Source organism: Hippocampus comes, unplaced genomic scaffold (assembly GCF_001891065.2).
Source record: "Hippocampus comes isolate QL1 unplaced genomic scaffold, H_comes_QL1_v1.1 scaffold55, whole genome shotgun sequence".
NCBI lineage: Eukaryota > Metazoa > Chordata > Actinopteri > Syngnathiformes > Syngnathidae > Hippocampus > Hippocampus comes.
Window position 1 is genome coordinate 1,380,329 of NW_017806170.1, and position 21,110 is coordinate 1,401,438.

Genomic DNA, 21,110 nt, shown 5'->3' on the forward strand with positions numbered 1-21,110 from the left:
GCTCCCCCCCCCCCCCCCAATTCCTGGAGGCAGAACGTCATATACTACACTCCACGCGAGCGTGTACATCGAGTACGAATCCTCCCAGGAGGCTCCTGTTCTTTTCCCGTAAATATGAGAACATTTACCGGCATCGACGGATCCTGGTGAGCTCAAATACCGCGCCGACGGGGCATGCTTTTAAGACCTGCCACGAAATTACGACACTTATTTGCACTTAAATCCCTCATTTCCTATTGTTCGCCTTTTTATTCGGATGCACAGAAAGCATCTTGTGCGGCCGTGAATGCCTACGTAGGCTCTTTCACTTTATTCAAGCGTGTGTGAGTTTTGGTGTGTAATCGTTTTGTGTTTGCGTGCGTGTGCGTGTGTGTGTGTGTGTGTGTGTGTGTGTGTGTGTGTGTGTGTGTGTGTGTTGTGAGTGTATAAAGTGTGATGGGGGGGAGAAGGAAGGAGGGGTGGGGCACAGGGATTAGGTCAGAGGTCGATGAGGGGGCTACAGTAGGTACTCCTTCTTGCCCTGGCTGGCGTCGTTGCCGTTGAGGAAGGCCTCCTGCACTTCGCCGTGCTCGTCCAAGCCGCTGGCCTCGTGGGTAAGGTAGGAGCCTTGGTGAGAGGAGAGAGAGAGGGAAAGAGGGGGGCGGGGGGTGAGGAACAGACAGAGGGAGAGTGAGAGAGTGAGCGAGAGATAGAGAGAGTAGGTTGGGGTAGGAAAGGGTCGGTTAGGCGGCGAAGCGGCACGCTCACAGCTCATGCAGCAGCCTTCCATCCAACTCAAACCCGAGCTCCCGTGGTGGCCGTTTTTTTTTTTTTTGTACCTGACGGGTTAATTGATTAGTTTTAGCGGCTTGGGGTCAGTACCAAGTGAGAATGGGCTCTCGGGTGCGGTACGAGCCTTGGGAATTAAAAGCAAGCGTGCGAGGGGTTGAATGGCGGTCGGGAAGAGACCAAGAGGGGGAACAAAAGACAAAGAGGAGACAGGCAGACGTTAGCTCTTGCGTCACATTTTCAAGGAGACACATCGGGCAGTTTTTCAGCGTTTCAAAGGGACGCGTCGTCGTAAGAAGCTCGACGGCATCTTAGCTCACCACACAGAAAGGAGAGGAAAAAAATGGCAGCATGATTCACATTCACTCCGGTTAGAAAGACTTGGAAGTTTTCTCTCATGCAAATGAGCCACTGCTCACCCCGCCCACTGAAGGGTACAGCTTTAGTTACCATGACGATCGGGAGCAGAGTTAGGGCTTTGTGAGTAGGTAAGCGACAACTTGTTCTCAAGTAGCCCGGACTCTTTAGTGAAAGCTTCATTCGTATTTTCACTCACATAAGCATCGCTCGCCACGAAGGATATCAAGTGATTTCGTTTTTTTTCCTTGCCCTCCTTTGGGGTTGAGATCAGGGATGTCGTTTGTATTTGTCAACGGTGTGCTTGTGAAGCCCTTGTGAGACTCTTTTGCGTTTAAGAGCGCTGTAAATCCATTTGAGTGGACCTGACATGAGGCGCATGCAGCGGACACACAAACCACTTCGTCTCCAAGCCAACAACTTCAGATAATATTGGACACTTGAGCATCACTTGAAAATGGCCCATCATTACCCAGCCTCGCTGCTAAGTCAAGGGCAGAGAAACATACATTTGCAAAACTGCAATGCAAATGAGCCACTGCTCGTAGCATGACACCTGGTCGCCGAGCTTGGGTGTGGCGACTAGGCGAGCAGCAACTTTTTCTCAAACAACCCAGAGGCTGAGAGAAAAAAAAAAGTAAAAAGAATACCCACAGAATGACAAAATAGAAGCATTATTTTCACACATGGAAGCAGCACTTCATCACCAGTGTCGGAGAGTAATGCATGTGATGCATACAGTGTGCACACCGACAGACACTAATGCCGCCTGCAACGATGTTGCCAACTTTAGTGAACATTTGAAAATGTACCAGACTGCGGCCATCACTTGAAAGTGGCGGATCTTGGTCCAGCCTTGCTTCCGAGTCAGAGACAAAGCAACTCTGAGGACCTAGTAACGCTTTCATTACCATGTTGACAGGGGACAGAGCTAGGGTGTTGTGACAAGGTGAGCAGCTCCTTGTTCCCAAAGAGAAAAGCCAGCCCCCTTGAAAATGAATTGCATTTTCACTCAGGGAAGCAGCACTTCATCACCAATCTGCCAAATGACTTGTCGATTAGCGTCGTGTGCAATTGGCTGGCAACCGGTTCAGGGTGTCCCCCGCCTTCTGCCCGAAGACGGCTGGGATAGGCTCCGGCACCCCCCGCGACCCTTGTGAAGATAAAGTGGAACAGAAAATGGATGGATGGATGGATGGATTAGCGTAATAGGCACCACCAAACACAAATGCCGCTCGTTTCCAAGGATCGCTTGGAGACGGCAGATCTTCATCCAGCAGAGGTATCAAGTCATGGGTGGGTAAACTTGGTGTGGAGGCGGTGCTCTGTTAATTCAACAAACTGTGACATCACGATTCAGCAAAATCCAGAACGGCAGACACAAATTGAGAACACCTTGCTCACGGACACATTTTCAGAACCAGTGCAGCTAAGAAAAAGGTTCTCTCGATTGCGTAATTGCAGAGTTGGCACACAAGAGACCCAATTATTTGCATTCATTAAAGAGTCCATTTTCAATAATACGTCCCCTTGAATAACTCTCCAGTGTCCACAAACATGCACACACGCACATGTCGCCCTCCTGCGTATCGACCGTCTTAACGGAAAGGGCTGACAGTCAGGACAATAGCCCGAACGGGGCCCCCTATGTCCGGAAATTGATTGGTCGTAATAGTCGGGTCTGAATGTTGATTGGCAGCAAGGCAAGGCCGTAGCCGAAGGCTAACTGGCAGCTTGTCTAGCTCACCGGCGGCTCGATCATTTCTTACTTGGCGGCCGCTGAGCACACTCGAAGGCTGCCAACATTGGCTCGGAGAGAGAGGGGGGAGGGGGGGCACTTAGAAAGATGGGGAGCTTCATTTTAATGGATGAGCCTTAATATAGTAGCATATAGTCATAAAACAAGGAGCGCGCACTTACTTTGGCCGCACCATCCTGTCGGCCACTATCCTGTCCAAGGTTATCCATCATGGGACCACGCCAGGAGCCGCTCATCACTTTAAAACGGGGCTGGCCAATTCATTTTGCTAAAGGGCCACATGAGAAACTGGAACGCAGAGCCAACATGCTCGCCTCAACTTTGTCCATATTAGTGTGAATGCATTGAGAAAAGACAGAAGCGTGGAGTAAAAATTTTTGACTGGCAAATACTGACTCGCAAATAGATCCGACTGCCCCAATGCGTTTGAAAGTTAAGTAAGCGTTTATTTGTTTTTTAAATGTTTTTTTCATTGTGTCTGCAATGCATTTTGCCGTTTGGCGTTATTTCCCATAATGCCACGGCGTATTGACTTCTGCGCTCTATGTGTGAGTGGAGGGACAGATTTTGTGGCGCCAATGCATTTGAACGGAATGTCTGATGTTTGTGTGTGCTTTTGAGCGTGCGTGTGTGTGGATGGGCACATCCACCAGGCAACAACTAAATGTAACACAGAGTTAGCCGCCCATAAAAACACGCAACAAATAACCGTTATTGGACACGTTTGGTGTCACTAATGTAAACGGATCGCCTCGGCGTGGCGCATTTCATGCTTAATAACATTTAATACCAACGTATGCTCGCTCTGGCAGCAGGAGCATGCGCGCTGGTGTGTGCTTTACCTTTCTGGCGCACGGAGCACCAGATGGTGACGATGAGCACGCAGATGATGGTGAAAACCAGCAGGGCCAGCACGCCACCGATCACCGCGTAGGGAACCGCGCTGTGAGTCTCCACCACTGCGCCGGGATCTGCGCAAAGACAAAAGGTGGTCAGTGACAGGAATTTCTGGCATGTTTGTCTATTTGTCGATTGTTTGCGTGGTGGGGGGAATAATGATTTGTTAAAAAAACTCAAGTAATTGTGTTTTTGAAGCTCTTTCTGAAACATTATGAGGCTCCACAAAGTGTGATGAAAGCCTCGATCAGGGTCGTATTATTGTTATTGTTATTATGTAAATTATAGTTGATTTTTATTTCCTTTTTTTTTTTTTTTTTATTCAGTAAGTTTCGTTTATACATCAGGTTGGTTGTTGTTATTTTACTTTTTTTTGGTAGTTTTTTAAATACCATATTTTCCGCACTACAAGGCCCAACTAAAACCATGACATTTATTCAAAAGTCGACAACGTGCCTTATAATCGGATGCGACGGATATATGGATCAATATTCTGATTTCTCGGACGTAGTATTTTAAATATTCTGTCAAGCGCTTCGTTACAGCTGCGGCGATTGTGAAAGCGCAATACAAATAAAGCTGTATTGTATTGTATCCCCTTTAGAATAGCTCCATCTAGTGGATGCTTGACGCAACTGCATCCACTACACTGTAGCTTCTATTCTAGGCGCCTTATAACACGGTGCACCCTATATACCTATATATGAAAACCGTTTTAAAATAGGTCATTCAATGAAGGTGCGCCTGATACTATGAAGCGCCTTATTGTGCGGAAAATACGGTACATGGAGTATTTGTCGAGTGCAAGATAAAAAAAAAAAAAAGAAAAAAAAGTGCAGGTATTGTTTTTGTCCACTTGGGGTCACCATCCTCACATTCTACAGAAACCGAATCCGCGTCTGTGACCGAATGCGTGCGACTTGAATCGGCGGGCCTGGTCTGTTGAGTGACACGAAATGTTGTCAAATGAGAGTCTGCAATTGGGCGGCTAAACGGGCTAAAATTTTGGCCAATCTGCGCGTTGGGTGACGCCGTCAGTTGACGCCGTCGGCAAGCCTGCTATGAACGTCTTTGTATATCCTGTATTTTGTAACCGTTTGTTCAGTCAAGTGATTGAAAAATCCATCCTCCCTCTATCCTAACCACCTGTGAAGGGATTACACGATTTGTTCGAACCAGCGGCAATTAGCTACACTGAATTAGCTACCAATGTTTACCCGACCGTAGACGTGCAATTGTGTACTTGATTGAGCCGGTTGTGCTTTGCAGTAGGCACGTTGCACTTCAGCTTCTGCGGAGGAACGTTACACGACACTATTAACTTTATACTATAAAGGAGGCCACCCTTTTCAGAGTGGAGAGCGTAGTGAATAGACAAAGGGGACGACGTGATAAAACCAAGACACGGGAAGATGGTTGGGAGTAGAAAAAAAAAAAAGAAAAAAGAAAAATGAAGGTAGAAAGCAGCAGGAGTGGGCAGACGGGAGATAAAAAGTCGATATCTTCCACCCGAGTTACATTATCACCTCTCATCACTCCCCCAAGCTGCACCGTTACTGATAGAATGGCTGAGAAATCAGGACGGTGAATAAAGCAAGAGCTTGACAAAACCCATTCGGGCCGAGCACCTGGGAAAAGAGCGCAATGCATTTTGAATGAGGGAAATTTGGGGAGGAGTTTTTTGACCTCACCCGCCCTCCCCCACCGTCGTAGCCGCCCGCCCGGCAAATGGAATCAACCACTTAAGATGAGTGAGGGGAGATAAAGAAGTAAAAGCGCAAGTGGAATCATCTGACATTTTGTTTCATCGCTTGTGCTGACCTTTTTAAGAAAAGTCAGCATGCTGAGGTATGAAGCACGTACTGCTCGTTTAAACTGATTTTGAATCCATCGGCCACGATGTTAGGTACCCCTCAAGATTCGGAACCGACAAAAATCGCCACCAAATTTCCCATTAAAATGAACTGAAATTGCATTAATCCGTTCCAACCCGCAAAAAAATCCCACCATTTTTTTTTGTTGCTGCGTGTTTTATAATTCAGAAAAATAGCCCCGTGTTGTATAAATACCAAACAAAATGTAAAAATAAATAAATAAATAAATAAATAATGTAGAAAGTAGTTAAAGTAATCAATTTTAAAAAATGAAAATATCAAGATTGGTTGTACACACCTGTACTGTCAACAAAGTGTGATCTAGCTTTTAAAACCAAAAACAGCAAAGTTGAAAAAAAAAAAAAAAAAAAAAAAACAAAAAAAAATATCTGGAGCACGATGAACTCAAGCAGGTTGTGTGGAGCAGAACTGTGACTAATGCACGAGGTCCGTGAGTTCTGCAGTTATCTTTATAAACAACGTACATTACAATTGTTAAGTTTCACTATGACAGCATTGAATATGTCTGGTCCAATTTTTAAATTAAAAAGAATCATCTACGTACAATAAAAAAAAAAAAAAAAAGCTGTCTTTTGTATTTTTCAAAATCTTTACCCAAAAAAACTTTCCCAAAAAATTACTGTTAAAAATGCACTTCCAACAAAATCTTGGCAAAACCGTTTTTTTTCATTGTCCTGCTGCTGCTACTGCTGCTGAAGGTAACTAATGTAGTAACTTGTAATCTAACTTTTAAAACTAAGTAATCAGAAAAATAACTACTTTTCAAGGTAACTGTGGCAACACCGGTCCCTGTACAATCAAAAATGATGGAATGAATGACCAAAAAAAAAACTCTTTCCTTGGAATCACTGGCAAGAGAATGACGGGCTATAAAAACTAAGGCAAGACGTTTAAAAAGTTTGCAAACCGTCAGACACAGTAAAGGGACCGAGTCGTCCTGCTACGCTAATATATTTTCACGCCGCTCACGATAACGGCACTTGAAGAGCAAATGACTTTTTTATTTTAGGTGCCACTTAATGTAAAAAGTCCAAGAAGCGCCGCTTGAGTGGATTTAGCAATATCACTACCTTCAGCATATTTCCGTTTTTAACCGTCTGCCAGACCCTGATCTCGAGGGCCGACGATCGACTAAGAGTCGCGTTGACGCCGCAAGCTTGATTCCCCGCAACTCTCTTGACATTTACACAAACGTACACAAACGCCAGCAGGTCGAACATCATCTACCCGCAAGACGAGAATAAAGAGTAAGAAACATGCCCGTTTTTTGTCTGCCGTCTCCTTGCTGTTGAAAAGAAAGCGCCACTGTAGCGGGGGGCGTGGTGGGTGAATGAATGAGAGAAATAGATGACTTTCTCTGTATGGTGAACACGCTTTTGTGATTTAACCAGGGTGCGCTGGGAAAAAAAAATGGTGTGTTGAATTTGCTCCATTTTATTTTGTCAAGTGGTTGCACGAAATGAAATCATTTTTTGAACAAAAATGTTTGTAATTGGAGTCACATTATTTATTTATTTATTTTGCAGGGTGGGGGGGGGGTTATTTCCATACTTCCATTTCCTTTGGGGAAAGATGATTTGAGATGCACCGCTGCAGTTTATGAAGAGTTTGACGTGCGCCAAGCTCTTTCTTCAGCTGTCACACTCTCGAGGGGTTCATACGATTCGACATCCACCGGGATGGCTCATTCGTCGCGTTTCTTCGCCGCATTTCGGATGTTCCTATTTTCTTCCTGGCGGCTTTTCGACCTCCCCCATTTGTGCAGGAGGCGCACGAGGCACCCAAACGATCCACACTCACACGCGCGCTTTCCAATGCGCTAATGCTGAGTCGGTGAAATGTGCGCCCGGTGATAAGAAAGGAAGCACGAGTGAGCGATTGTGTGCCGAGCATCAGCAGGTATGCAAGCTTGTGGAAATTCAGGACAAAGGAAGGTTGCAGCACAACAATGGCTGCGCGCGCGCGCGTGTGTGTGCGTGTGTGTGTGTGTGTGTGTGTGCGTGTGTGTGTGTGTGTGAGAGGAGACAAAAGAGGAAGACACCAGAGGAGAATGAGGATGGAGATGAAGGGCAACAGTCGGGAAAAAAAAAATGCTGTGCATTACCTTTGGGGTCCAGCGAGAGGGACGGGGTGACGTTGGGATGGGAAGTGGAAGTGGGAGGGGCGGTGCTTGGGAATGACACATTATCTACACACACACACACACACACACACACACACACACACACACACACACACACACACACACACACACACAAGCAAGAAATGGGATCACACACATGGACGAAACACATGGCGACAGCTACAACATGCAGTGACGTGAAGACGCACACGACAGCGAGAGACGTAAGGTCACTGTTGTAATACGTGATTTATTCCTTTGATGTGTTTTGGTTTGATTTTCATGGATCTTATTTATTAGATTTTTTTTTTACCCCATCATGATTAGTTGTGTGTATTTTTGCTACGCTTTGTTATTCATAGATGCCTTCCGATATTTGGATTCCGATTTACTTTCAGGTTTCCTGATTGTATTCTTCTGTTTTTGATTCTGCTAAATACTGAAATGAATGGTAGTCATTTTGATTGTATGTATATAGCCTAAAGGAGAGTTTTATCTGTATTATATTTCAAAGTCTTCATTTTATTATAATTACGGTATTTATTGTCGAGTTTATTTTGCTTTCGGACTCATTCAATTATATACTCAAGACACAAAACGTTATGCATCGCGCGGGACTTGAAGGCGGCGAAACACATCCACAAGGTAACTGCACTACACTCGCTACGTTGCAACAACAGGCCGGAGAGATGCTGGCTGGCATTGTCCGTGACAGATGCACTTCCAATCAAAACAAGTCTGTGCTGGGATTGTCTCATTTCAAGGCCGACGATACGCTCGGCGGATCGATGACAGCGTCACAATGCGAAGTCGTGCGAAAGGTACGAAAGACGATATTTGTGTTGAAAGACTAAAGCAGTAGTTGACAAAAAAAAAAAAAAAAAGCAATCGTGGGCCGGCAGCTCGCTGTCCGTACAAGCAGTGTTATTTTTGGCAGCCATCTTAGTTGTAGTCTTTTGGATAAACAAAGCTCCTTTCCTTCGTCACAAAATAAATCGTTAAATTCTGGAGGTAACTGCATATCCAATGGGAGAAAACGAGTTTCCGAAGCCAAACGGATGCCGTTGGACTTCCGAGCTTCCGCGGTGGTGCGCGGCGCACCTCTCCGCATGCGGCATATCAATACACACCAGTGGGCTTTCTAGTCAGGAGTTAATTTATCGGTAAGTACTGGGCTGTCTCTCCTCACTTTCTCCCGTCGGCCCAGAGATCATCAATCTCTTTCTGCACTCCTCTCCTGTCAGCACTAACGCTTCCAGCCGCCCTCACTCCTCATCCTCCTGCGTCACTTTCTCATTCTTAAAGGGACAGAGTGTAAAAATGTGTTGATTTTTCAATATTTCAAAAACCCACGATTAATTTCAACAATAAGAACAAAAGTGTTCTATCACATCAACGTATTTTTGTTTTTTAGGAGGTGAAGTAATCACTAATTATATTATAGATGGTGCGCCTCCTCAACAGGAGGCTGCCATGTTTCGCAGCCATCTTTCTGCTACGGATACCCGAAGGTGACAAATTTAGCGAATGTAGTTCCTCAACATGGTGACTACGGCATGTGTCACGGGTTCCATGCACTTACTCTGTCACTTGAGGGAATTTTAGAAGCCATTTGGAATGACATAGTCTCGCTGAAGCACCGCAGTGCGCGGTTCAAAATGCACTCGCTTTGAGCTGAGGTCATTGCATTCTATTCGTTCACCACTAGAGGCCACTAAATTTTACATACTGTACCTTTGCGAACAAATGTACACTTTGTAATGACCATGCAAAGGTGGTTTATGTGGAAATGAACGCGTAAGTTAAGAACACATAACTAATGTGTGTGTGTGTGTGTGTGTGTGTGTGTGTGTGTGTGTGTGTGTGTGTGTGTGTGTGTGTGTGTTGGACACTCCAGTGTGAAGTCAAGTCAGTCAGTCAAGTCTGAGGCTTAATGAGCAAGGTTGTAGCGCTAATTAACTGGATACTGATTCATTCTTCTTTGCAGCGGTGACCTCATCATTTTTCTTTCTCACCATTTACATATTTTTTCATTTTTTTTTTTTGTGTTCCTCTCGCTGTCCTTCGACGTTGCCGCTCCGCCTCTCTTCGGCTTAATTAAAGAGAATGCTCGGCAAGCTGTCGTGCTTTTGGCTGCCGGCGCGCCGCCTCGTATTGTCATGCGTTAACGGCACACGGCTGCCAATCAGGCGCGTGGCCCAGGTTGGATTCCCGGCGATGGATGCGGTGCCACTCGACGATAATGACATCTCGCTCACTCTCTCTGTATCACCTCCCTGCAGGAGTCGGCCCGAAGATACTGCGCCTGACATTTTGGATCAGCCTGCGTCCTGCATGGGACCTCCACGCCTGCTACAGTTTTATAACCTCCAGTTTCCGCTTTGCTGTAATAGTTCATCTTTCCATGTTGCCCACAGCGTCTTCTGTTGTAAAATTTGTCTACATGGGGGCGCATTCATCTAACTAGAGCTGCCAAGATTAGTTGACTAGGCACGACTAGGTTGACCGCCAATGGTCTCTTTTGCTGCAGTATCATCTTGGAAAATTGCCATCGATTTAATTCAACTTTAAGGAAAAATACAATCGTGCGATGTATAGGTATTTTATTTAAATGCTCTGTCATTGTTTTTGGTGACTTTTCAGCTATCATAATAGTGGTATCGCTAATTGGTATCGGTATCTGGGACTACTCAAGAGTACGCGTGCTGGTATCGGTCTGAAAAAACATCATTGTTCCCTCAAATTTTTTTTTCGTTAGCATGTCTGACACAATTAATGTGACGTGATTTTCACAGTTCTCGCCACAGAAATTTTCAAACCGTGGTAGGTCTAACTGTGCTCCACAGTCTCCGCTAGGATGCACTGGTTGATTTTCATGCTTGACCTGTTGCATACAATTTGTCTTCTGTTGCATGCCAAACAATACAGGAGACCTATGTTGTTATTTAACAGTTTTTCCGTTTGAAATCATCGGGGCTGTGCCAGGAAAGCATGTTTGAATCTCCTCTGGATATAATTTGTTTCCTTACTACGGCTGCTGCAGCCACGAGCTTCGGGTAAAAACTTGGAGCTAATTAATTTGAAACAAATACGGTCTTGCTTTTCATTTAATGACCTGAACACAGATGATCAACTTGGCCACAGGGAGCAGCACTTTGTTTGAGGTCAAATTAATTGATTGCGGAGTGCCACAAGGTAGTTGTTTAGGCCCATTGCTTTTCTCCGTTTTTAATAATGAATGACCACTCATCCTCGAGCAAGCTGAGATGTCGATGCATGCAGGTGAACAAACAAAATACACAGCTTCTGTGACAATAGACAAACTTGGAAGTGCAGACAGTGGTCAAATGGATCACCAACAACAAATGAGACTTTAATATTACTAAAATATAATGCATGGTATTTGTTCATGAATTAGCCAAAATTGAACTTCTATGTAAATGATGTGGCAGTAGAACAAGTTGAAGAAACCAAAAGTCAAGGGTTTGCCAGTTACAAGGTGGCTACACGGGCCACGAGGAAGGAATCTTGGAATTCAGACTCATTTGTGCGACGCCGTGATGTTATCGGTAGCTGAGGCCATCGTCTTACACTTGCGGCCGTCCGGGATTTTCTTGCAAAATTACATCCCCCCCCCCCCCAATCCAATTATCCCGTTGACTCATTACAATGGCCAAAGAGACCCAAAGTAATCCCTGGTCACGTCGTATTCCTTGCCATCTATTATACTCTTCCGTGGTGCCCGTCTCTCGCCTTTTCTGAATCTCTGCCATCTCTGTGGACCGATGTCAAATTAAAATAACAAAACCAACGCATGCATGGCGACTCCCTGGATGAAAACGCCTCAATCCAGAGAGCGTGTGAGGTCAGTAAACATGTTGACGAGCATGGAGACAATCTTGGTTTTATGCCTGCGGGATATTTTAACGACAGTGGGTCATAACAAAACAAAATGAGGGACTTGATAAAAATTGTGTTTATTCCCTCAAGAAGCTCAATTTCGAAAAACAATTGGAAGATGCATTAAAGGTGTGGTGGCCCCAAAGAATAAAATGCAACCTCTGTTTTTATGCACACACGCAGATGAATGCACGTCGCGTACAGTACATCCATATAACGGCTCGTATCTTTCCATTCTCTCTCTCTCTCTCTCTCTCTCTCTCTCTCTCTCTCTCTCTCTCCCGCAGTTCAATTCTAATGGGGTTTTATTGGCTGGGCCATTCATCTGGGTGCAGCAGCTCTGTTCAATTACATAAAGGAGCCCTTCGGGCATTCGTCACACAATCAGCGCATTCTCCAACCGGTGGCCAGCGCACCCGCATGCAGCGTCGCATTGAACACATGAACATAAAGAGTCTAATTTTGCTCGTCACAAAAGTTGCACAGAAAAGAAACAACAATTGGAGGCTTGGTCCACGACACAGTCTGCAGATGGCTCCACTAGCTTTGTGTGTGTGTGTGTGTGTGTGTGTGTGTGTGTGTGTGTGTGTGTGTGTGTGTGTGTGTGTGTGTGTAAATTTTTTTTTAATTCGTATTTTTTATCCAGTGTGTATGTGTTCGCTCACTAGTAGCTTCATTAGGTACACGGGCTGAAACTAATGAGGTCAAATACAGCAGCCCTTTCTGAAATTTAGCCTTCAACGTTAATTTACTAATATGTTTAGAGTTGCCGTTTGCACTGGTGGCAAATTCTGCTACATCGTGGAAAGATCTTTCAATTTGTTTGGTTACCTTATCAGCACTTTTTTTTTTAAAAAAGCTTCAGCATTATTGTCTAATTTACTTCGCTGAGTATTAGGCAGAAATAATATTTAATCTTTGCAGAGGATAAAGAATATATCCCTGCTCAGTGTTTGTGTTCAAATATCCATTGCTTAATTTGGTTATTTCTTCCCATGTATTCGTTAAAGGTGGCACGTGATGGGTCAAGTTATGAAAAAAAAACAAAACAAAAAAAAAAACAAAACACATTGGCGCCATTACTTTCAAGCAGATAACATAACAATACTCAAGAGCATATATTATTTTTTCTCTTGCAAAGAATGACTAACATGTCTGTCTTTTACTTCCCCAGTATGGCCAAGGGGCAGACAGAATGCTCAACAAAATGTGTGATGAAGGAGAATGTGGAAAAAAAACAGTTAAATGTCTTTCATTCTGCTTACTTCTGTCATTCTGTCATGACTGTATGCTTTAAAAAGTGTTTCATTATAAAGTGCTATTTTTCCTCTATTAATTTTTTTTTTGTTTTGTTTTTGTGGGACAGGTTAACGGCATTTCCATTCATTTCAATGAGGAAAGATGATTTGAGATTATTTATATTTATGTGGCAGAAATCCAATTTAGATCTCATGGCATCCTGTTAAAAATGTGACTTTTTGGACTGCAGTTTAGAAAGGAGAATACTATGTTTTGATGATCTCGTAATGACCGCATCGCTCCTTGTTTCTAAGTTCTGTAAAAGTCGCCTGCAATGCATCTCTTTCTCCTCTCCGAGCTCCCGTTTGGCAGCGCTCACCTTTTCTTCTCCTTTTGCAAGATTTAATCCCCCATCTTCCCTTCATAAGGTGACAGCGCCTCAGGCAGCTGCCCATAAATTGGCCGGCGCCTTTCGCCTGCAGTTTAGCGCTCGCCGCAGATGGCCACTATTTCACTTTTTCTGTCGTTCTCACTAAGTTTGAAATAAAAAAATGGGCACCGAGGGAGATGAGAAAGAACACCCGCAGCCTCACTGAAACATCTATATCCCAGCAGCCAGCCCCCCTTTCTACTAGTCACTAATGAACAACCCCCCACCAACCTCATACCCACTCGTGCCGTTCTACTCCTCCTCCAGCAGCCCCAGGGTTCCCTTTTGGGCAGGGATAGGCAACTTAAATGATGAAGAGGGCCACAATTTTTTCATCAGCAGTACTGAGGGGGGGCCATACAGGATTGTGAACTTCCTAAAAAAATGGATAAAAAAAATGCCAATTGAAAAAGGTATAAAATACGTGCATGACTGTTTTTTACTATTAAACTAATATATTGTAAATATCGTTTAATGCTTAAATACATAAACAAACAAACAAAAAAAAAGATCAACCCTTCAACTATAAAGGCTTTGAAGGGACAAAAAAGAATAACTACATCGTGTTTTGCCACGCACAGGGCTCGCTTACATAAAAATTCCCCATTCCTAGATGGCCCAAAAAAACCCAAAAAAAACAAAAACAAATGTTCAACAGCAAAACAACATAAAGTGTAAGAACGAATTTTGTTCACATTTTCAAATAAATTAATAAATAAAAATAATCAATTCACTCGTCACGGGTGTGCCAGCCATCCATCACAACAGCTGCGCGTCAACCATATGTCTTTGTAAGCATGGAATATATCCACATTTTCGGCGGACTAAGATTTCGTAACTCCTTGCTGCACTTCAAACGAACTGTCAACGGTTCTTATGAAAACAAAAGCAAAAAAAAAACAAAAAAAAAACTGCTTTTGCTCCTTATTAGATCAGTGTTGTAGTGGCGACTGAGGTGGGCTGACACATCTGCTTTGTCTTTTTCTCTGGAGGAGGAACTCACTTTTCTGTGATGTATGCCATCTAGTGGCAAACACTATTATTACAACTAGCTAGCTGCTCATCTCCAGTAAACATGTTTTAATGTTCAAAAAGCAATCGTAGGCCACACCGTGCGGCCGCATGCGGCCCCACGAGTCGCCAGTTGCCCATCCCTGCTCTCGGGATTCAACTCAAATGACACGTGTTAACCTACGTTTCACCTCTGTCGTCCTTTCCCCCCGCCTCGTTTTTTTTATCCCCTCACCCTCCGCTCCCCTTGTACTTTCTTCACCCCGATGCCCCCCACCTCCTCAAGAGCTCGCCGCCAGTGCTAAAGGGATTGAACTGCAGATGAACCAAGAACGGGAGGGCAGACTGCCGGTGAGGTGATAAACGCTTGAAAGAGCCGTGGGAGGAGCCACGGGAGGAAGGGGAAGTGGACGGGAAGGTGAAAATGAGGTGAGAGGACGCGGGCGGAGGGGATGGAGACGGAGGGGCTGATGTGACGTTTAAAGTGAGAATGCATCATCCTTACAACCCTAATGCTCTTTAGAAAGATGTGACAAAGGCTTTCTGTCACGCTCGCTTAACGACGGGCTTTTTATTCCAAATACAGCGGAGGGACTCCAGCCACATACTAGGAAAACTACATTAGTTAATTTTTATATTTAAAAAAATAAAAAAAAAGGGACAAATTAGAAAAACTAGACTTTGTACAGTAGGACTTATGAACATCTCTTTTTCAAGTTAAGAAACGCCTCAACAGGAAAATATTGAAATTCCCAATTTATAGCAAAATGAAAGTTCTCTGAAGGCCTCTGTCATTGGTTGAAATTAATCTTATTTATCAAATGTACGAGTGGTATCAGTATCAGTAAGTAGGAAGAGTAATCATCCTGGTATTAGTCTGAAAAAAAATGGTCTTGAACATTCCTCTTCAGCGCACCGCATTTTATTTTTCAAAAAAAAAGTAATATACGCTTCACAGAGAATCTCTACTGTGAGCTGGCGGCCATTTTTCTCTGCACTCTGGCTGATTTCTTGTTTATGCTCTCATAAATGATGAGCAGCGGCTCCTGGTTGCGTGTAAATCTCGGCCTTTAATTTACAGCCGTTGGATTCGGTGGGCTATAGCCATCTTATTTCACACATTTATGACTTTCTCAACATGGAGGAGTCCTCTCGGGCCGGCTCGGCCGGTCAGGAGAGGACCGTTGGGATTTGGGCAAAGAGCCGTAACTTTTTGTACGCCTTCCAATAGGAGAAGCCTTCATTCGGTGCACCTTGTTAACACCTTCCGCGTATTTTACCCCTTTACCCTCCTCCCTTGAGGCCTGCAGGCTTGTGCTCTTTCTTTCTTCTTTTTTTTTTTTTTTTTTTTTAACAGCAGATGGTCTCAGCCTTTACAAGGGTGGGATAAAACTGCTCATCTCGAACCCATTTGATTCCCGCTTGGGTGCCCTCTGCCAAGGACAAGAAACGGCAAAGACGCTCAAGCCAGACATTGTAAAATGAACACCCCTCCTACCCCCTCCTCAGCCTACCTGAAAGGCGCTTTTAGAATGTGGAGTGTTACCTCGAAAAAGAACGATGCTCTCTCTCCGCCTCGCATGGATTCAATTTCAGTCTGATCATCATGCATGAAAACTGTGTTATCATTCCTATGTCTCATACAACCAAAACTAAGTGAAGTTACCGACCATTTCATGACACCTACCATAGACAGCCGTTTGAGCGATTATTCAATATCCGTGATATCCCGTTTAAGATTCATGCGCGAGCACATTCTTTATCCTCACGGGGAAGACAATTCTGCGCACTGGTAGAACGACTAGCGTGCACAACTGTGACTGACGAGCAACGTTTTTAATAATCAAGCACCACACACTCGTAGGACAGATTCATGTGACGAGTGAGCCCACTGTTAACCATTAACTGGTAACCGAGAAGGAGCCCATTCGATTCTGCAACCCTTATAAACACGGCGGGAAATGAGGGTTTGCCATTCTGCCAACAGGCACCTTTAACATCCACCCGACCTTTTGCATGATGCGCATGTAGAACGATTTGATCGATAGGCCCATAACTAATGAACAACTAACACCGAAGATGCTCCACCTTTTTATGTCAAACCATTACAAACATGTACAATGTTTTTGACAAAATACGGAATTAAGCCGGAAAGTTAACAAATATCAAGTATCTGCACCCAAACATATTAAATTTATATATATATTTTTTGAAAAAATGGACAAGTAGGTCTAACTGTTTACACTGCTTTATCAAATATAGATATTGTTTTGTCCCGTGTAGATATTTAACAGTTCCTCAAGGCTCCGTTCTCTAACCCCTTCTGTTCCGACCTCAAAATCAACTTTGCACACAAAATAATTGGTTTGGCAGATCAATACTGAATTGGACCAGCTTGATTTTTATCAAGAAATGTGGTGTAATAATATGGAAAGCGTCACAAGTGTGAGAATATCTTGACCAAATTGCATGCAGAGTTCATCAAGGCCATTCTTCAAGTCTCCATCTTCCTCTGTTCCAACTTTAACACTGAAAATATGTCAACTCAATTGAAAAGAACTGGTTTGCGCATGTTTGGACTCGTATGACGAATCGAGCACATGGAGATAATGCGCAAAATCAATGTGCCCGCTGGCTGAGTACAACACTTTCACAAGTAGAGCAAAGCAGACAGAATGACGGCTGGAAAAGCAGGAGGAGCTGCGGCTTATGTCATTTATTTGACTATATAGGCAGAATTTGGGAATCAAATTAATGAACAGTACGGAGCTCCCACATGGAGATGACAAATGATGGAATGAAGAGAGAGGAAAAGCGAGGCGGCAACGCGCATCAAAGCTCAACATGTCGAACCTTCTGGGGCGAATGTGTGTGTGTGTGTGTGTGTGTGTGTGTGTGTGTGTGTGTGTGTGTGTGTGTGTGGGTGGGGGGGTGTGTGTGTGTGTGTGTGTGTGTGGGGGGTGGGTCAGAGTCAGTCAAAGTGGGTTGTGGCGGCACCTTTCATCTTGCTAGCTGTTGCACCCACTCAACGCCTGTGGAAGGCCACCATTATGTGCGGAGTTTGATGCCGAGTATGAGGATGCTGGTTCTGTGTGTTTGAGCATGATGGGTGGATGAGGAGCAGGCGCCAACCCTAAAATGTTACGCAGGCTCCCGCGTCTTTCTGCCTTCTATTAAGCACGGCTGCTTCAAATGTGTGTCAGGTTCCTCAGGGGGGATGGGGGGGTGCCGTGACACTGACAGCCGGCAGGGGGTGGGCTAGCTGAGAAAGGGCAAACCGGCTGCTGAGTGACAGCAGTGGGATCTTGTACAAAGAAAAGATGGAATACTGCAGGGCCGTGGGCCACATACTGCCCGCTGTTTTTTTAGTGGTTTTGTTTTTTTTTTAAATATTCATATCCTGGATGGGTTATTTCCATACAATCGAATCAATAACAATAATAAAGACTTGTAAAAAAATAAATAAAACACAACTCTGATGTCTACCTTTTCGGTACTTATAGTGAAGGCAATTCCCTGCGAATAGAGGGGGTCCACCATATTTTGTTGATATCATACATATACATGCCCCTGTTCAAGTGTCAGGTGGCTAAATTTGCCCATCTCCCAGCGTATTGGCATTTGTCTCCCTCATTATCAACGTGAGAAGCAGAGATTCACCCTGAAATCCTGATCTTCCATGTAAAAGCTGTGCTGAGCACCAAGCCAAAGCACCGCAATTGCCGCCATCGACAGAGATCCGTTCATCACGACAGTAATTTCGGAACTTGATATCCACACACAAGCTGCATGAGACCTCTGTTGAAAAATGTACTTGACTCATACAATATATTCATCCGGGGCAGTAAATGGTTGGATTCCATTTCACGAATATCAACCACGTACGGCAGTGAATGAGTTAATCACAGCTGTGGGTCAAATACAAAATATTGTCACGAAAGAAAACATTTCGACCTGGTAAAGTCTAGTGGGTGAGTTGCCACCACGTAACAGCACCGAGCCACCAAGTTGTGTTTGTCAAACTGAGTGATTCTGCAGTTTTCTCTGTAAAAACCCAAAACAGCTTACTCACCTGTTCTCACTTTTTCTCCCCACAGGAAACCGCGTTAAAAGTCACAAGACGCCCACCACCTTCTCTCCCTTTTTCTTGCATAACAAGAAAACGGCAGGCAATGTTGCGCGCGTCAACAACATCATCATTGCCTTTGAGCGCCGCCACCATGCCGTCTATTCAGGTCAACCTTCATAAAGAATTTAGTCAGTGGTGAATCTTTGAAAACTTTGCAGACAAAATTACCCCCCCCCCCACACCGCTTCCCCTGTGAGCCCACCTCCAACAGATGTTTTGTTGGTGTCATCATGTAAAATGTTACAGACTTGCTAATGCGTACCCATTTTTGGCAGTTTTTTTTTTCTTTTTGTCTTTTGATTATTCTGTGTTGCTTTTTCTTTATATGAAAAGAAACGACTACGTCACAAAAGAAGGCCGGGACGGTAACACTCTCGTCTGTGTAGCAGAGGATGTTTAGCAGGAGCTTCCCGCTGTGAAATAAATTGAGAAAAGAAAATAAAACGAAAAGACCGGGACAGGATTTTAATACGTCTATTGTGCGGCGCCGAGAATAAACTCAACGTGACGGCGAAAACAGATCGATACCGATCGCGTCAAGACACAATGACAAGACAAAGCAAAAGAAAGGACGCGTCTTGTACAAACGGGAGTCGCAATTACAGCACCGAGACTGAACATGTAAACAAGCGAGAACGGCGGACTGACCGTAGACCAGCAGGGTGTAGTGATCGGCGGCTCGCCCGTAGTTGTTTTGCGCCTGACACAAGTAAGTGCCGTTGTGGGACTGGCTCAGGCGGGAAATCTGGAAGGTGGGCCCGGAGATCTCGGCACGCTCAGGTAGGGTGTCGTTGATCTTGGACCACTGGATGGCACGGGGCCTGCGAGGTAAAAGCGACAAGTTACAAACAAAAAAATAAATAAATCAATGAATGAGCTGAATGTAGATGCTGCAGAAAATTGTGATTGATCAATTATTTGTAAAACTGCATTTTTGCTTGGTTGAAGAGCAATTAGGAATCCACAATGGAAAAAAAAAAGAAACGACTACGTCACAAAAGAAGGCCGGGACGGTAACACTCTCGTCTGTGTAGCAGAGGATGTTTAGCAGGAGCTTCCCGCTGTGAAACAAATTGAGAAAAGAAAATAAAACGAAAAGACCGGGACAGGATTTTAATACGTCTATTGTGCTGCGCCGAGAATAAACTCAACGCGACGGCGAAAACAGATCGATACCGATCGCATCAAAACACAATGACAAGACAAAGCAAAAGAAAGGACGCGTCTTGTACAAACGGGAGTCGCAATTACAGCACCGAGACTGAACATGTAAACAAGCGAGAACGGCGGACTGACCGTAGACCAGCAGGGTGTAGTGATCGGCGGCTCGCCCGTAGTTGTTTTGCGCCTGACACAAGTAAGTGCCGTTGTGGGACTGGCTCAGGCGGGAAATCTGGAAGGTGGGCCCGGAGATCTCGGCACGCTCAGGTAAGGTGTCGTTGATCTTGGACCACTGGATGGCACGGGGCCTGCGAGGTAAAAGCGACAAGTTACAAACAAAAAAATAAATAAATCAATGAATGAGCTGAATGTAGATGCTGCAGAAAATTGTGATTGATCAATTATTTGTAAAACTGCATTTTTGCTTGGTTGAAGAGCAATTAGGAATCCACAATGGAAAAAAAAACCATTCCACTTAATTATTTTTTTTTAAATTACCATTGCTCACAGCGGCAAACTATTTTCATATCTAAAAACATTTTGGGTACGGCAATTTCAGAGATAAATATGAATTTTAGTTTAAACTTAGCATTCCTTGTATCACAACCAGAAGGCATCGATTTAAAAACAAACAAAAAAACATGAACGGCCTTTGTGCCACATCACTTCAGCAGCTAGCATTTTAGCATGCGACAAAGTCATACGTTGGCAATTCAAAGGCGCATTACTACCACCGAGTGACGTTGACCTTCCGCTGCAAGGGATGCTGGGAAATTCATGGTGGCCAGATGGAGTCAAGTGAAAACAACTAGTAGTAACTGTTATGGTCACAGATCGCAAACGCTCATGTCCACAAAAAAAATTAAAATAAAAATCATAATAATAATAATAATGTCTTCATTATTGACACCTAAACTCTCACTCCGATCAACGAGATCCCAACTCACTATCACAGATGATCAGACGTGATGTGATGTTCACACAGAAGTTGGCTGGGTTCTGTGTGGCGGATAAAAGTCTTCCGTTACGGCTCGGACGCGTCAAATTCACGGGCCAGAGATAGACACGGGGACGCACAAATAGATCTAAACACACACACACAGGAGGTGGGAGGATTACAGCGTCACCCTGCTGAGCAGAGCCGTGCCTGGCTGTGTGTCATGGCTTGTGGTTGCATGCGCAGAATCATCCAAAGCTCCAATCCCTCGCAAAGTTTAATTAAACTTTTTGCGATTTAGCCATGCACACACACGCGTGCGCGCACACACACGCACGCACACACACACACACACACACGTGGAAAAAAAAACAACAAAAAACTTTGGGGTTTAACCACGACACTCCAGTTGAGCCACATACGACAAGTCGGGTCACCAAAAGAGACACACACACACACACACACACACACACACACACACACACACACACACACACACACACAC

General features: G+C 44.4%; 2 long non-coding RNA genes across 4 annotated transcripts in view; both read right to left on the reverse strand.

Annotated features, from left to right (window-relative positions):
* LOC109531683 (uncharacterized) overlaps window positions 1-20,040 on the reverse strand; it is a 20,834-nt gene extending 794 nt beyond the window's left edge. The window contains exon 1 of the long non-coding RNA XR_002171226.1: window positions 20,006-20,040. This is a non-coding gene — a long non-coding RNA (uncharacterized LOC109531683). The remainder of the gene's footprint in view (window positions 1-20,005) is intronic.
* On the reverse strand, window positions 237-19,973 carry LOC109531682 (uncharacterized). 3 transcript variants are annotated; one of them, XR_002171225.1, is made up of 4 exons: window positions 19,804-19,973; window positions 7,781-7,864; window positions 3,727-3,855; window positions 237-606 (listed from the first exon to the last, which is right to left on the reverse strand). It is a non-coding gene; the product is annotated as an uncharacterized LOC109531682 (long non-coding RNA). The 3 variants fall into 3 exon arrangements; XR_002171223.1 differs by lacking the exon at window positions 19,804-19,973 and adding an exon at window positions 19,156-19,322; XR_002171224.1 differs by lacking the exons at window positions 7,781-7,864; window positions 19,804-19,973 and adding an exon at window positions 19,156-19,319.
* Window positions 20,041-21,110: the final 1,070 nt, after the last annotated feature.